The sequence below is a fragment of the Lycorma delicatula genome, chromosome 3, assembly GCF_047948215.1.
Source record: "Lycorma delicatula isolate Av1 chromosome 3, ASM4794821v1, whole genome shotgun sequence".
NCBI classification, from domain to species: domain Eukaryota; kingdom Metazoa; phylum Arthropoda; class Insecta; order Hemiptera; family Fulgoridae; genus Lycorma; species Lycorma delicatula.
In genome coordinates this window covers 43335005-43354229 of record NC_134457.1, presented here as the reverse complement: position 1 = coordinate 43354229, position 19225 = coordinate 43335005, and the positions used below count along the sequence as shown (strand labels likewise).

The window sequence follows — 19225 nt, the reverse complement described above, 5'->3', positions numbered from 1 at the left end:
AGGTTTAAAATCTTTCTATGATATTTTAATTGAATCTCTTTTAGGTTTTTAAATTTTTTGGAGGTTAAATAACAAATTCTATTATCTGTATTTTTATCTATAATTCTCATTAAGAAAACGAATACGGTTTACGTGTATTAATAATTTTTAACATTATTATGGGTAAAAGGGTTCAATTTTTAAGCTCTTCTCAAATAACTAGAAAGTTTATTAATATCGTGGCCGAATTTTTAATTTTACTATACAAGTAAACTTTTCAAGTAATTTAATACAAATATGAAAGTATTAATCCTGTTACAATAATATCTATAGTTCGTGATGAAGTAATAAAATTTTTCAATTTTACTGGTTTTGATCAAAAATGATTAAATATATACAAAAATTCAAGTATCTTTCATGAAGTTTAAAAATTAATTGTTATTATAATTGCTTTTATTTAAACCAAAAAAAAAAAAAAAATACAACTGGAAAAAAGTTTTTGTAACAGAACCTTCGTATACTTAGCTAAACGTATAAGAATGTGTTACTACACTAGGCTCTTGAGCGCCTGGTATTTCGATCTAGTCTAGTAAAAACGGAAATACTGAAAAAAAATTTATCCTCAGTGAAAGTTAAAGTTCCTTCCTTTTGGAAGGAACAATAGACCATAATTCTTATAGATACTGAGATTGATATATATTGACTTAAATGACAGACATTTTCTTTCACTTGGGAGATAGCTAGTTTTTTTAATTTTATACATAAATATAACTTTTTTAAGTTATACCTGAATAAAAAATCACTCTCAAAAAAAGGAAAAGAGTAACAAACAACTAACTATATTGGGTTCTTAAGAAAATGAGAAGTGAAGTAGTTTTCTAAAGAATTTTATTAAGCCGATTGTAACACATCAACACGACAATTCCACTTATAAACCTAATGCAGTTAGTTAGCTTAGTGTTCAAGTAAACAGACGCGTACCAATGTTCAAACGGCCGATTCACAAGTATTCCTGTAAATCCTGACATACAAAAGAAACTACTCGACGTTAATATTCAGTAACCACACGCTATTATACTATTATATTTTACAAAAATTATACATATATTTTAAATTTAAATAAATAAAAATATTTTAAATGATCAATAAATATGTCTTACCTAGTTCAGCACATCTGATAACCCATGAACACATTCATTAAAACTGTTTATTGTAACGTAAACGTAGTTTCCTTGACTTTTTTAACAGTTATAAAATTGTCAATTGTCCATTAATAGTAAAAGTTCACTAATATTTTAGATTAAATTTCTATGATAATAAACAAACAATAAGTTCAATTCAGTTTTCCTCATCTGATAGCGAGAAATCCATATACTATCAAATATTAAGAGATAAAATGAGAGGCTCAATTTTGTTTTCTATTATATTATCAGATTCCTAATAATTTGGTTCAACAGTATCCGTTACACGCTATATACAGTTTTTCAATTTATGCTGGCTCGTTTTAAGCATAAATTTTTAACATAGATATTTTAAATGTAGTATTTTCTTATGCTACGTAACTTTTGGTTTGTACCCAAATTAACTCAATTGAGTTAAGTTAACAATGGAAGGGAAGTAATCAAAGCACGGTTTTACCACTAGATCTTGCTAACTTATCAGTTTTATACATATTAAAATTATTTTTAATACGCGAAACCCTTTGCAATAATTGGACCGACCTTAAGTTCATCCTCTTCAAAAATCATTATTTTGAACTAAGCCACATTTTAATATCATTCTTTTCCAGCTGGAATTTTTTCCTTTTTACATGATTGATAAGAAGTATTGCCTAAGACAATAACTGAATTATCTTCCAGAAAAAGTAAAACACCAGTAAACAATATCTCAAAAGTTCAACTCGTTATGATAGTCTCCTGAAGATTTAGATTCAAAACTCCAGAGACCACTATTGGCAAACCAGTATCACAGCCCATATGCGTAATTATGAAAGCCTACCTTTATTCGATGGAGGCTTATTAACGGTTAATAAGCCAAACGAAAGGCTTCTTTTTTCCCCCGTTTTTCGTATTTAAAATTCCTATTCTTTAACAATTTATAAAAAGTTGTTCTTCGGAAATCTGGTAGATCGTTATTGTCATTTACAACTCATAACACTATCAACTGTAGTTTTCTATCTGGTTTTCTTTTCGAAAATAAAATTCGTGTACTTATTTTACGAATCGCGTTTTTATCGAAATCTTCAACTTTTTCTTTAGTTAACCTATGGGGTTTTGTTTTATTAGGAGTCCGTAATTCATTAGTAGATTTTTACTCGCAAATCATATTGTGCACTGAATCAGCACAACTTTCACTTATGTTAGCAGTTTTATTAACGACATCCAAAATCAAGTGGTTGGATGATTCTATAATTCGCTTTTGTAAGCATTTAAAATGATGTGTTTTTCCGCATGACTTAAGAGCTGTTTGTTTTCGGAGGGGATATCTGTAATCATGGGCTATTATCACCTGAATCGATATAAGATATGGTATCAAATAATGGTATAACTCAAGTCGTACAGACACAAATCTAGGAATACACTGCACTTATGTTCCAGTAAACTTAAAAAATTGATTATATTAACTTTAAATAACATTAGAGTAAATAAATAAGTAACATAACACAAAAATTGAACACGAGAACAAAAGAGCGATCACAAGGTTTTTAATAGAAATGAGAAGACGTAACATTATATAAACGTTTATTACGTGACTACTACTATATGACTAATTATACGGTGATGATTATAATGTTGTATATAGATATGGCCGCGTTGTGAATCGGCACTCATACACGGGACGTTACTCAGGAGACTCATGATGAATTCAGTCACTCAAACGCAGCCTTTGTTTATTCGTCACTCTATAACCTAAACTGAATACACTATAAATATAACTGATATTTAGCTCTACAACTGAACCAACATTCTATTCACCATACAGGCTGGCCGGATAGTGGATATTTTCAGAGAAATCAGTTCGAATTGGTGTCTCTTATCTCGATTGTTTTGTGTACATCACATTCATAAAAGAAAGACTGTGATAGATAGGTAGTGTAAAACAAGGAATTAATGTTCCAGTTTTCTGCTATTTATCATGTCTAATGTGTATTTACTGTATTATTTTAATGTATATTGAATGTTAATAAAGTATTGCATCCCTTAAATAACTTTTTAACCTTTATACATAAAAAATAAAATTTAGCATATGCTCCTACGTCGAAACGATTTTATTTTTTTGATATGAGTGCACCACATCTACAAAACGTTTAAAATGGAAAGGGCAGGATTGTGATAAATCATTTTAAACGGCATTTAAAAACAAAACTCTTGGCGTTAAGACCTTTGGACTACGACAACCGTAATCAAAACGGTGGCCGTTTAATTTTTTCAAAAAAATTTGATTTTTAAATTAGTTTTAAAAGCGGTCAACACTTTACGTAGTAGAGGTCAGTTATACCTCTTAAATAACTGCACAAGAGTAAAGAATTTAAAAAAAATTAGCAAATGTTCCTACCTCAAAATTATATATATTTTAGTATGAAATCACTAATTGTGGTTTACTGTAGGTCACTTTTGAAAATAACTGTAAAAAAATATTAAATAGCCGCCATTTTTGTTACAATTATTAACGATATTTTTCAATGCTCTTTAAAAATGTCACAATGCTACACTTTCCATTTAAAATTTTTTATTTATCTCCCTCCCATGGATCTTCAGGTTGTTGTCTTTTCATATCGAAAAATACATCGTTTCGAGCTAAGAGCATTTGCTAAGTTTCAGTTTCCTATCTTTAACTATTGAAAAGATCTTTAACGGTTTTCTTATTTTATGAACATCCGGAATATTCACTACATATATACACTGGCTGTGGCAGGGTAGGAAATGTGTCAAATTCACATTTACTTGTGATAAGTCAATCCGAAAAAATGTTTCCTTTAACAGGTAATTTCTATAAAATTTTTTATTTTATTTCTTTATGTACAGAATTATAATTCACATATTCTCCTAGCAAGCTTGTGAGGTTTGTTAAAACTACAATTAACTTTTATGCAGATTTGAATACTAGATCGTGAATACTGGTGTTCTTTGGTGGTTGGGTTTCAATTAACCACATATCTTCGGAACAGTCGAACTGAGACTGCACAAGACTACACTTCATTTACATTCATACATATCATGTTCATTCATCTTCTGAAGTAATACCTTACGGTGGTTCTGGAGGCTAAACAGAAAAAAAATTAAGTACTAGTATGTATGCATACATGACACCTTATTTAGAAGTATAAACATTATGTATTACTCCTAACAACTTTATTAAATAAACTGCAATATTTTTATTAAATTTTGTATTTTTTCAATAAATTGAATTAACTCATTTTTATATTACTTATTGTGTGATACTAATTAAGAAATAAGTAATCATTCAATATTGAATTTCTTCGCCTGTATAACTGTGTTATTTAATTAAGAATGATTTTAAGTAGAAATTTTTCATATTGAAGTTAAAAGATCATTATTCAGTTGGTCAAAAATGCAATATTTGAAGGGTTAGAAATCAGAAATAGAAACTTGAATAATTTAATACTCATTTTTATTTTTATTTATTTATATTTTTAGTCTTATTATTATATACAAAGAATAAACTCTGTTAAAATATTTAAAAAAAAGCCAAGAGAAATTCTTAAGAGGTATTAATAAAAAAGGAAACTACTAATTATTCTATCTGAATATCTTATTAAAAAGTCTAACTTTTTTCTGTTTAGCCTCTGGGAAATACCGTTCAGGTATTATTTCAGAGGATGAATGAGGATGATATGAATTGAATGTAAATGAAATGTGGTCTTATACAGTCTCAGTTCGACCATTCCTGAGATGTGTGGTTAATTGAAACCCAACCACCAAAGAACATCGGTATCCACCGATCTAGTATTCAAATCCGTATAAAAGTAATTGTCTTTACTAGGTCTTGAACGCTGGAACTCTCGACTTCCAAATCAGCTGATTTGGGAAGACGCGTTCACCGCTAAGCCAAACCGGTGGGATCTTATTAAAAAGTCAGCAAGGAGTTGCATAAATTTCCCGACGAGTCGGGAAAATTGTGATTGGCTACCAAGGGCTTCGTCTTAGGCAGATTATTCAGAAGATCAAGATTTTTAAAGCTTATAGAAATATTAAAACAACGTTAAGTAAATACTATTCCCTTCAACCCCCTTAATCGATTGACCTCAAAATAAAATAGCATAATTTTTTTAATTATATAACCTGTTTTAGCTAATAAAAAGGTAATTTTTACGATGCATGAAAAAAATAAAAATTGGGTTTTTGTTCTCGCCCTTTTAATTTAGGATTCGATGCGATATAACATGAACCAACATTTTATTAGCCTCTTAAGAGATATCGAATTATTTTAAAAAATTTTCTACTCTTAGCAAAAGAAGGTGATTGACGGGATATATGGAAACCGTGCTTTCTCACTTTCTTGATAAATTGTAACCAAAATTAAATGGCATCAATGAGACCTATATTCAGAGGTCATCTTATGAATTTCACAAAAATAGAGTAACTCATCTTGATATTAAGCAAAATGAAAAAGAACGAAAAATATACTTAATATCCCATCTCTAAACAAAATCGCCCAATCACACATCAGAATTACATGCTTGTTTAGTAATCTCCCTAAAAATATTGTAGGATTGCAATTGCTATTTGTGTACGATTAAATTAAGAATTTATTGATTTATAAGTAAACTGTAACCGTTTTACTGACTTGAATTAAAATATATAATACTGCGTGATGATAAATCTAATACGTTAAATTAATTATGAACATACGTATAACGAGACTGTATTTACATATAAAAGACGTTCACCTTACGAATTAGTAACTAAGAATGAAAATTTGGCTTGCTACAATAATGAGAAAAGAATAATCAGCTGATGGTCAGCTGGTCAAGCGATCATAGAGGCATAACGCCCTGGTGAATAATAAGAAAATTAAAGCTTTTAACGCTACCATCTTACAAAGTTTTAAATTGATTAATAGTTTTTAATAATTCTGATGTAATTAAATCGACTAATTTATAAAAAAATGTGATTTTAATGTAGAAATGACAATAGAGATTTTAATTTTAATACGTTTTGTTGTCATTTCTTTACAGGGGTTTGATTAAGACCATACACAAAAAAGAAAGTATCTTAGCCATCTAAGAAGCATTAAATTACGTGAAAAAGTTTACCTGCTCTTTGAGTAAAATTTTGAGATACGAAAACAATAAAGGCCGTACTTCTTTGTCCCCTTGACCGATTGCGATCAAAATTAAACAGCATCAATGTCCAATATACAGAAATTATCGTGCCAAATCTAATCCAAACTGATTCATCCACTGGAAATACAGCAAAAAACAGGTTACCTTACATGCACACATTCGAACATATATATTACAATGATTTTAATTTTATGTACTGTAATTGTTTTCTTCAGTAGTTTATTTTTCAGCTTCAATAGTTAATTACTTAAAAAATGGAGTATCCTAACTTGATTGCATCTGATGGGAGGACACGATCTTCTGATACCGACTCTTGATGTTGGGAAGAAGGAAGCTTTTGTTGTATTAAAGTCACCGGTAATCTTGACATGACGGCGGCAGAGACGGTAAAATAATACTGTACGAAGAGATTTCGAGATGTTTTATATTGATGATAGACATCGGCGTTACTCTCATGTAGGATTTCAGATTCGCGGTCAGGTAACTAAAACTTCTACCGGTTTTTAAACCCGCACAGGTTTGCGTGACTTTATTTACTTCGACGTCATTCGTTAATTGTGATTCCGATTTCAGACATTAACTCACTGCCATAAAAGGTTCGCTTTCCCATTTTTCTATTGTGGATCAATTAATGACTATCATTTACCATTTCTAAAGGAATCGCAGGTTAAGATTTAAAACATAGCAAAACGGTTCTGGGTGAAGTCTTTTCATTGGAAACCCAAGGAAATTATTATTTTGGATCCATTTTGTTTGAAATTACTTCCTGTTTTACTAACTTTAAATTATTAAACTCTTTACTAATCGCTTATGAAAATAATTTGATTAAAATTAATGTTTTAAATCAGAATATTAATTATGTTTCTAAAAATAACAGACCTTTTGATGTTAACTTTAATTGACCGAGTCAAGTAAGATCTTGTTTTAACTCAAGATTTTAAAATTTTATCAATTTGTTGATTTGAAATGAAATTATATTCAAATATATATAAAACTTTGGTATAGATTTACCGACATTTGTGTGCAGTTTCATAAAATTTCCACTTCCAAAATGACGACTAAAATGACGACTTGTTTTTCTTAAAGGAGTAGATATATTGTGGTGGGAAAGTTTCGATCGAAAAGCCACCAAAAAGTGGTCTTTCCCTACTTCTGGCACGATTTGTTTCTATATAACCCACAATTTTCCAGTTTTTTTTAGTAAAACAACGCATTAAGTACTCCATTATTTACGGTTTACTCCATTTATATACCTAATTTTTAGCTTTAGATTTCCTGTAAAACATTGTGCCGTTTTTAATGTCTATAAAATACTTGTGTCATGATTTTCTCATCAGCTATTTATTCATTAAGTAATCTTTCAAAGCAATACAAAAATAGTTTTAAAAATACCAAAAACAAAAAAAAACACAATTGGATATAGTGGAATTACCTTCTTATCAGGAATCCCTAGAACCAGTGCTTTTGATATTGCTAATATAGCACTTTTATTTTTGGCAATGAATAAAAATTTCAAATCAATTATTTATTTTTGATTATAAATTATATTTTAACTGTTTTTGGAGTTTTTATCTGAGAACGATTTTTTTGTTGAGGATTTTGAGGTCACAGTGACCTCAACTTTAGTCAACTCTGGTTCGTCTTTTCTTTTTAATTTTCTTCTTGATTGCTTCCTAAAATATCTTCATTCTTTCAGATCTTGCTTTTTTGAGTTCTTCTGAACAAACCCTCTCGTTATTGTTTTCTTTTCTTTAATTTTAAATCTGAAGTTTACTTCTTTTAGTATTTTTATATTGTCAGTTTTGTTTCGTAAATTTTCTATTGTGATTTCTAGTTCTTGCATATCTTATTTAATTTCAGTTATCCAGGTCATGTTTTGGTCATTTTCCAGTATTTCTCGACCAGTTTCCTGACGAGCCTGTTCGGTTCTGATATTATGTGTCCAAAGAAGGAGATTCTTTTCTTTCTAAAGTAGTCTAGAGCTGGTTCAACGTCTTTATGTACCTCTTGGTTTGGTATGAGTCTCCATCAGTAAGTCGTCTTTTATTTATGCATGTTCTTAGAATTCTTCTTTCTATTCTTTGCATTTCTGCTGAGTAGGAAATGTTGGATCTTAGTTGGAAGAGTGTTTCGCTTCCATATGATATTATAGATCTGATTACAGTTTTGTAATGCTTGAGTTTGGTATCTATTTAGATGCATCTTTTGTTACATGTTGTTTTCGTGGTATTTTGTGCATAGCTGAGCTTTTGTGTTCTTTCTTTCCAGTTTATTTTTTATTTGAGGTCATGTATGATATTTTCTCCTAAATATTGAAACTGTTCAACTAGCTTGACTTTGTGTCCGTTTATGATTACGTGGTTCAATACCAGGGGATTTTTGGTGATTTCTAGTCTTTTCATATGATATTCTTAGGCCTATTTTTCCTGCTAGTTCTTCCAATGACGTTACTTGGATTCTAGCTTCTTCGATGTTATTGGCTAGAAATGCTAGGTCATCTGCAAATCCTAGACACTTTACTTTGATATGGTTTACATGTTTCCTTGCTTCAATTGTTATATGTGGTGGGTATATTTTTGTACTATTCTGTCATTACATATTCTAGGACGCAGTTGAAGACCAGTGGGGATAGTCCATTTCCTTGTCTTAAACCTGTTTTGATTAGGAGTGATTCTGATATTTAGCCTCTGAATTTTATTTTGGAGTATCTGTCATGTCAGTTAACGTTAGTTATATCATTTTATTTTATTTTTATTTATTTTTTTGTTAAAGTTTATTTTAAATGTTTTATTTTCATTAAAGTGGATGCATGGATGCATCTATGAAAATGATGACCTACGGTAAAAAATAAAATAAATAAAAGTTTTTAAACAACGTAAAGGCAGAAATTTTCATTTTGATAAAAATAAGACAAGAATAGACATAAAAAGATTGCTGACGAGCATGGGCTAAGGCTCTCTGGAATGCGGAAATAATATATTATTATTTCTTTATTCAAAATTTTCCTCCAATAAAAGAAAAAGATTTCGGGCAAAAATATTTTTAATATCAGAATTATAACTAGTTACCAATTTTTACACTATAACAATAAAATGAGGTAATGATGACAAAAAATGATATACTTCAAATTTTCTAAATATTGATTTGTTTATAAAGTTTTTCAGGTAGGATAATGCGGGAGGAACCTATAACAGGACTATTAAAAGAATTTTTCACTATAATATTAGATAAAAATTCTTCGAATGTGACTTTTTGGAAAAAAGTACGGCTTTAACATGAAAAAACTTATAAATACGTAGTGAATTGAGAAGACTTTTTTTGAAGTTGATAAAAAAATATCATAGCAATATTACTACGGTAATTTTTAAAAATTCACAAAAAAAAAAGAAAAAAGTATTTAGGGTATAATGTGATAATACCTTGCTTCACTTTCATAATTTTTAGAAAATAGGTGGACGGTTTATACTCGTTTGTTTTGTGGAGTTTTCATTACTTATTACGTTTGTCAGTACTACGGCGCAGTTAACTAATTGAAGTGCATTAAATAATCTTCAACTAAGGTTGAAGGTAGTTCTATACTACTATATGCATATACAGCGCCGTTATGTTTATTCATTGCTAAAAGGACTTTTTTTTTACTTTGTACAAACTACGCACTACACTACTGTTTAATTTTCTTTTGTATTTTTCTATTGTATTTTCGTAATTTTTAAAGTAATAATTTATAACTATTTTACAATAGTAAAATAGTATTAATTAGCAATTAACTATTAATTGCTAATTAATAGATAATTAGCAATTAGCAATAGTGGTCATTTAAAGTGGTATTATAAAAATTAATAATTAAAAATAAAGACATAATTGCTCTTGTTTATGATTAAATTGATAAATTAAATATTTTGAAAGACAGGCTTCAAAATATTTACGAATACTTACTTCCAAAAAAATAAATTTACGTAAACATCTTTTCTAAATCTGTTAAAGGGAATTAACAGTTCAGTTTAGAATAAAATTAAAAAAATCAAGTTAACGTAGAAAAGAAATTATTTATGGTTCTATTTTTAACAATCAGGTAAATGTGACAATAAGAAAAGCGAATAGAGGGAAACTAAAAAGAAATAAGTGAAACAAAAGATCTAATTTATTTCAGTTACTTTTCTTCTTGAAAATAGAAATTTTTTTTTTTTAATTTGAGAGTTGAGTAATTAACCACGGAGAAGTCAAAATTTACTGATAAAATTGTTATTAATGTAAAAAAAAATGAGTTAAAAGAAATACTAAAATAGAACCGGCAAAGGGTTGAAATCCTAGTTGACCCCTTTAATCAAATGACTTTTTACCATCAAAATTATACTGTATTTAGAGTATAATTGCTAAAAAGGTTTTTAATTAAAACATTAAGGTCCTGATTGATCCTAATCCTCGAGAGCTATCTCATGTAACAAAAACTCATGTTTTTCAAGTTGTACCACAACTTGAAAAAAATTGAAAATATTTAAAAGATTTTCTAATTCTTAAGTGGGGTTCCTTGCGATCTGCTCCTTTTTGAAACAATTCCCATTTCCCTTATATTAATACTAGTTATAGTTGGATTCTAAATTTTAAAATAAATTAAATAAAGGAAATTAAATCCAGAGGTCCTGGGTTTGAATCTCGATCAGGAGTGGCATTTTTCTAATAGCACACGCTATAAAATTCCATTTCCATTTTCTCACGTACAATGTTCAAGCTTTTGTGGCGAATTAATTCATCAAGCAACAAAAATAAGTTAAAAAGTGTATTTTTTAATTCGTGTCCCATTCAGCCCCTTTATTTTTTAGGGCTTAAAAGTTGTTTTTGAGAGTAATTATTTTTTTCAATAAGTCTATTTAGTAGTGTTATTTTAAAATCTAAAAATAATAATGTTTTACTTAAAAAAAAGTATCACTATGCCTACCTTTCCGATGGGGTCGAAAATCAGACCAGTGCTGGGATAAATGAACCCAAATTAACAGTTTTTTTTGGTCACTGTTTTTTTTTTCGTGATTTGAGGCAAAGACTGTTTGTAAATGTTCTTGAATATCCCCCACCCCTAATTTCATTATTTATTAGTGAGTAACTAAAGCTGTTTATTAGTAAGAACAATAGCTAGAGTATTATTTACATATTGAAATAAATAAATAGTCTGAACTTCATAAATAAACAGATTTTAAATGCATTTTTTTATATATCTTAAAAAAAAGTAAAGAAATAATACGTTTTTATAAACAGCTCTAAAAAAAGTATTAAAATTATTAAGAATTTAGGTTATTATGTCATACCAAACTAAATGAAAACACAAAATTATATTTAAAAATACGAGTAAATAAATAAAATACAATTAGTAAACAATTTGTACTGACTTCAGTTAATAAGGACTGTTTTCTTTGCCACTTGCATGAGGATCTGCGTATACTCGTACAAAGTGGGAAGAAGCCACTTGTATTTTACAAGCGATATGTTAGTGTTCAGCATCTCCCACTTTCTTTGTCATACTGCAGGTTAGGCCAGGCAGGGTTAAGATTGAGAGATCATCCATTATTAATTGCAGCCAACATAATCTGTTATTCTAAATTTTATTTTATTTAATGAAATTTAAATTTGATAACGATTATATTCTTAATGACTATGACACATACACAAAAAACAAAACAGAAAAAAAAGAAACTATAGTATTGTCTATTAATCTCACCCAGTCTTTATACGTAAATATAAATGCAGATTTATTCCTTCTTTCAATGAGAGATAAGATTTCCTGTCAAATGATGGAAATTGTGCGAGAAACTTTTGTTCCTCTGTCGAAGAACCAACGTTTTTTTCCGTTTTACTCAATGTATTTGAAGGTATTTGGCAGGCACAGGTTGACCTTCATTTTGAAATACATATGAGTCTTGAATGCTCTTATTGTTATTTGCTATTATAATATGAGTTATTTGGCTTTACATAAACTCACTTTAATTTTTCTTTTTGTGCACTTATAAACATTTTTCATCCACTCGAGGTGAACTGAACTGAACTGTTCAGCTGAACTGAACGCTGTACAGGTTTCACTTACAACGCTGTTTCACGAAGCGCAGTTTTTAAAACAGCTAACCTTGCTGGTCTAGTGGTTAACTTGTCATCGAAAATCAGCTGATTTCGAAGTCGAGAGTACTAAGGTTCAAATCCTAGAAGTTACTTTTATACGGATTTGAATACTAGATCGTGGATACCGATTTTCTTTGTTGGTTGGATTTCAATTAACCATATATCTCAGGAATGGTCAACCTGAGAATGTAAAAGACTATATTACATTTACATTCATACACATCTTCCTCTGAAGTAATACCTTATGGTGGTTCCGGGGCTAAACAGAAAAAGAGAGAGTTTTTAAAACAGAAAAACAGGTTTACCGTAGCAAAACAAAAAAAAAACTTGAAATTACATACATATTTTTAATATGTGTTGAATACAACATAGTCCCATAATAAACTCAACATTTGAAAAAGTGATTGTTTCAAGATTGTACGGACGACCCATTCAATTATGCTGAAATTTTGAAGTTAAAAGATTACGAGAAACTAAAATAATTGTAAAATAAATAGTATCAAACCAAATAACCGATATTAAAAAAGCTATGTAAAAAAGCAATTAATTCACTCCCTAAATTTATTTATCATCCATTCTCTTTCTCTTTTTATAAAATTTCATCTAAACATAAAGAGTTGTAAAATATTTAATAATTTTTAACTGGACATAAAAAATATAACTGGATTCTATCTAATTTAACTCAATGAATAGTAGAGAATCATCAGTTTTATAAGTCATAAACAAACTAAAAACGTTTTGAATTAAAAATACGTATGTATCTTTTAAAAAATACAAATAATGTATGTAATTTATAGAGTTCAATAATATATGAGAATAGAAGTTCTATATAGAATAGATAGAAGTTTTTACGATAAATTATCGTAAAAATAAATAATAGAAAATATTTGAAATTTTCCACGAAATACCAAGAGTAAATATACTAGGATATCATACAAACGTAGGCTACATCAATCGGTGAATTGCAAGAAACGACTCTATCTACTTACTTTGTTTTATGAACGCCTGGTATTTGGCATCTAACAAAATTTGCCTTGCGTAATTTCTCTTATCGACCAAGGACGACCGTGCCATTTCGGTTTTAAGCTTAAGAGAGAAGCATTAAGTATGTATTAAAGGAGGGTGGTTTTGTTAATAAAACAAACCTTTTTTCTTTAAAAAAAAAAAAAAAACGTCATTGATCATATTTTGAATTTTAAAAAAATTAAGTGAAATATTTTTTTTTAAATCGTCACTGGTCACTATAGGATCATATATAACAGTATTCTGGTCGGTCCCTGTTTTTCCAATTCTCTTTAATTTTCAAACTATGTTATTTCTTTCTCTATTTTGTTTCTTATTACTACAATCTCTGTTTCCTTTCTGAATCCTTTCATAGTCCTGTGCTTTTCTTCTGAATATATTTCTGTTCTCTGTGTCAGTATGTCTTATACCTGTAATTCTGAAATCTTCTTTGATTTGTTTGAACTATCTGACGTTAGTTTTATTTCCATTACATTTGTCATCCTTTTGGTTCAAAAAGTATTTACATTTAGGGTTGAATTTTAATGAAGAATTTCCAAAAGGCTTCTTGATAAAATTGTATTTTAATCGTTATAAAGTCGACCTCCATGACGGTGCGGTAGCTCCTCTCAACCTTTAACTAGAATGTTATACTTTGAATCCCTGATCGGAGTTGGAGTTTTTCATAAGTTACATAATTCATTTTATCTAAAAATGACTGTAATTCAGTATAAATCTACTGTTTCTGGCGTAAATAAAATCAATAAATAACGTAAACAGGACTTCCAAGTTTAAAAACCTAACTTATTATAAACCCAACCATTAAGGACGATGTTTACAAAATTATGTTCATATATCTAAAAAATCAAATTCTTTCTACAAAATAGAAAAAAAGGAAACAATATGATTTTTTATCTCTATATTTTTGCTTTAAATTTTTAATTTAAGAAGTTCATTTTTGTAAGTTTTTATTTATATTTTTTTACACTCATCAATTTAGTAGAAAACATTTCTACATCTTGCAAAAATCTGAGAATTATTATTATTATTATTTTTAAATATAATTCGGCCTTTATTCCATTTACCTATTGAATTAATTTATCATTTACATTAATTTTATTACCTTTGAAAAAAATTATTTTCTTTTCCTTTATTATTTTATTTAAAATCCTTCTGTTATGTTATATTCACTTTTAATGAATTGAAGGATAAGCAATTTTTTTAATAAAACGTTTCGGGAAACAGAAAAGATTAAAACATTATTCAACATTTCCATTTCATAACCCTATGCACAAGCTTATATGGTTAATTAGTCATCCTAAAAAAAATTATTTGAAGATAATAATCCATTCTTTTAATCAATTTTACTTGATTTATGTTGTAACAACGACAGAAGAAGGGTTATTTATTATTTATTATTTATAATTTTTATGAGACAATTAAAAAAACGAATAAAAGAGAAGATAAAAAATGTATCTCAAAAGATAATACAAAATTAATGTATTTGGATATGGGGTGGTGATTTATCCGGAATTGATACGGTTCAGAAATGGTGACAATGACCAACACGGATCTTTTTAGAAGAAATCCAAAAGCAAAAAAGATATTTAAAAAAATATTTGATTTTATAAAGAATGTCATACTTAATACATTTAAACTAAGCTCCCCAAAACGATATAACAGAAACTTAACAAAATAACCGAAATAATACACGGTAGAAGATTGACTTTCGTATGCTACATTTTAAGATAAATGAAAGATGATAGAACCCCTAGAAAATCTTTCTCTTTCATCTAGAAATGTAATAAGGTTACCTTGTTCATTTTCTCTTTTTATTTTTATAATGGGACATAATCTTTAGAACTATATTTATTTTTATTTCTTTATTATTATAACGACACAGCAACTTTACAATCTGATCAGCAAGATAATTGCACAATAAGTAAATAAGATGTATGTTTGAACTAACATTAAGTAGCCACAGATCAAGCTGCTGGTGACAACGATAACAACGAAATGAAATGAAGTGCACTTCATACAGCCAGACCATAAAGTCACCTTGTTGAAACGATAAGGCAAACCAAGAACATTGTTACTTAGCAATCTTGAAAAATCACTCATCGTGTTATCCAATAAATTGATCGCCAAATAATTCGGGTGCCGATCCAAACGATTTTTATACAGTAGGCTGACCAAAGAGAGATTTCCTGCCGAACTATATTACATTTTTTTTATGTGGTCTCATTTATAGGCGAAATTTTAAAAGATTATTAATTTTTAATTTATAACCATCTTTAAAATTACCATAATGTTTATAGAATTAACCGATTCCATTTAATATGAAATTTTTAAAAAGTAATTAAAAAAAAACTGCCTCCTGTGAGGATTGAACTCACGACCCCTGGTTTACAAGACCAGTGCTCTGCCACTGAGCTAAAGAGGCTCACATGAGGAATAAACATGTGTAAAATACTAATGACGTTTCTTACTTTTATTTTAATTCTGCGAGAAAAAATTGTATTAAAATACTGTAATTGACATTTTTTTAAATCTGCTTATCAAACTTTTAATTTGAACCCTAATTATTTAAAACAGTTATTTCAAACAGTTGTAGAGTTCAGATTGGTGTAATTGGAGTATACCACCCATTATTTCAAAAAATTATTTTTTTTAAAAAGATTTTTGACATTAAGGATGGATCATTTGGCAACTATATTTTAAAAGTCAATGAGTTCTTCTGGATTTATAGAATACAAACAAAACTAAGATTCAAAAATCCTTTACGTGATGTAGTAGGGTGAACTATAACCTATAAGAAATAAGATATTACAAAGTTTGCAAGAATTATTTTATTTAATTAAATATAAATTATGGTATTAAATGTCATAAGCAACTATAATTCCTATGGCATCCAATTTAATGGGCGACCAAATATTTTGCCAATGAGGTAGGAAGAGCTTACGTAAGTAGAGGATAAAAATAATAAAATTCCTGTCTAAAAATTTGTCTCATTTGGTTACATAACTCATACATATTTTTATAAGTGAGTTTTCTTAATTATAATTAATATTTTGTCTAGTTTAGATAATTAAAAGTTGGATACACATCATGTATATAAATATCTTCAAGGTCGATTAATACCGTCTCGGCCTTTTATCCGAAGGATCCGGGTTCAAATCCCGATCAGGCATGGCATTTTTCACACGCTACTAAATTCATATATTATATGTTAGTAAGTGTAAGTGGGCGTAAGTCTGTTTTTTCTGCTATAACCTAAATAAATGAACAATGAGACAATCAATCAGTAGTAATTATCCAACTGAATGATTATCAGTAAATGTATTTCTAATTTCTCGTTTTTCTTTTTTCTCCTTGTTCATTTTGTTTTCCTTCTTTTTTTTCTACTGAAAGTTGATGTAAAATACATGAAATATTTTTTTCTGCATTTATTATTAATTGCGCTATGATTTTTTTTATACACGTTACCTTTTTCATTTCTAAAAAAAGTTTTAAAAAGTTTTATATAATTTTGTAGGTAGATATAAATATCCAAAACAAATAAAATACATTTATAAACCAATAAATGTCTTCTGGTTTGTGGGGTTAATATTTAAGTATTGAGTATTATATTTAAAAAAAGCTGGCAAAGTACTGCATGACTTTCCCATCTTTGCTGGTCAAGTCATATAATAACTTGCTCTGCTTTTTCACTGCAACCCAAAAGTTAAAGGTCTGACATTGTTTTTTTAATAATGAAAATTAAGAGTTAGGGCTAAAAGTAAAAAAAAAAAAAAAAAAAATAAACAGAATATTATATTTTTTAGAGGTGGGGAAAAAATTTAAGAAGATTTATTTAAAAAATGTTCGTGTATAGGTTAAGCTTAATAAATTTATTCAACTCAAGATTTCTCTAAATCTAACATCGCCTTCTATAAAACCTAAAATAAGAAAGAGAAAATTAGAAAAAAAACATTGTTCTGCATTTTAGGTATGGGATCTATAATTTTAAAAAATTGTAGACATTGCTTCATAGATCTATATATGAAGCATAAACTTTCAAAATTTTGTTGAAAATTATTTAAACCTAAGGGAAATGGAGCAAAAAAGAGAAAACATGTATTTTTAAATTTTAAAAGGTGGGGGTTGAGGTTTTGGAAAAACTCTTTTTTGGATTATTTATATATGCATTGCAGGTTACAGATTTTCTTTAATATATATTTCTCTAAAATGCCTCTGAAGAAAATCGAAATTATTTTTTTCCGCGATATTCCCACTTTCTTAACAACTTTGTAAAAATTATAAGATTAATATATATAGAAATAGTTTAAATAATTAAATAAATAATAAAACAAATAAAAAATAAATAATTAGTAATATTTTTCATATATAGAGATATTTGAGCCAAATTTGTAGAAATCTGTTTGGTCAATCCTGAGATAAAAGACAAAAGCAGATCGACACATACATGCATGTGAAGTGTTGCTCTAGACGAACTAGTTAGACCCTAAAAAGTAAAGATTTACCAAAACAACCCGATTTCAACAAAATCATCGTATTTTCCCTTTTAATATAGCTATTCTAGTTTTATTCGTTGGGAAAGTAAAACATGTTTCACTATTATAAAAATATATATTTTAATTTATTGCATGAATGTGCATGAGTGGAAAGTCAGTATGCAAAGAGTAGTGATGTACAGGTCAAATAAATTATATAGTTCCTTGTCCTGCCACCAAAAGGGGAGACGTATCAAATTTTTCTAATAGACTTTCTAACGTTAACTTATATACTGAATAAAAATTACATATGAAAAACAAAATAGAATAGAATATGTATAACATAATGTTTTAGCGTCTTGACTGCTTTTCATTTTTCATTTTTCATTTTTTTTTCTTTATAAGGACGCTAAGAAAACTACATAGATATCCTAGATGAGTTTGTGTGTGTGTTTTTCCATCTTTCATTTTCAGATATTTTTTTAAATAAGTACTGTAACACATATATAATAGTAATAATTAAAATAAAAACCGAGTCAAAATATAATTTATACGATATGAACGGTTCAACTTTTCAAAGAGTATTGAACATAAAGAAGGCTCGATTGTAAATTAATTCTATATTGGTAATTCTTTTGCAAAAAGGGTGTTAGGGAGGTGTATTTAATATTGAGCAGTGCTGAATAAACCCTATTTTAGAGTCTTCCTCCTCATCCACCCATTCTCCACATGTTACTGAACCACCACTGTAACACCCTTCTTCATCCCTTCTCTATTCCACCAGTACTACCACAACACACGCCGAACGGCTAGACTGAAAACGGTATATAGAACTATATAGCATTTCTTCGTTAGGTATTCAAAATTAAATTTGCAAATTGATGGGAGGTAGGTTTAGCCTCGCTGATTCCAATTTGACTTAATTTACCACCGGAGTGTGTTGCAGTTGTCGCTTTTTGAAAGGGGTGGTTTAAAACAAATGAATGCAAAGTTCCTGTAACGTTTTAAATTTAGTCTACTGCGTGGGAATTTTTACTTTATGCATTTTGAAAAGGATGTATAAACTCTTTAGCATATATAGAGGCACAAATATGTACATATTATATTTTCAAAGCTCTTTTGAATTTTAACTTCTATTTTAAGTCCTCAAGCTCGTCCATCAGGGATAATTCTATTTTAGTCACAAAGAGTGTTAAAATTGAAATATTGGGATAAACAAAATGTTTAAAAATAAAAGGAAATAAATACGGTAAACGATAAAAATAAATGTATGCTATACAAAGCGTTATATGAAATGAGATTGTTTCAACTTTAATCTCTTTTTGTTACTATAGGAATA

At 28.5% G+C, this 19225-nt stretch overlaps 1 non-coding gene across 1 annotated transcript; it reads right to left on the bottom strand.

Moving 5' to 3' along the window:
* Window positions 1–15764: 15764 nt before the first annotated feature.
* Window positions 15765–15836, bottom strand: TRNAT-UGU (transfer RNA threonine (anticodon UGU)). Its single transcript has one exon. It is a non-coding gene; the product is annotated as a tRNA-Thr (tRNA).
* Window positions 15837–19225: the final 3389 nt, after the last annotated feature.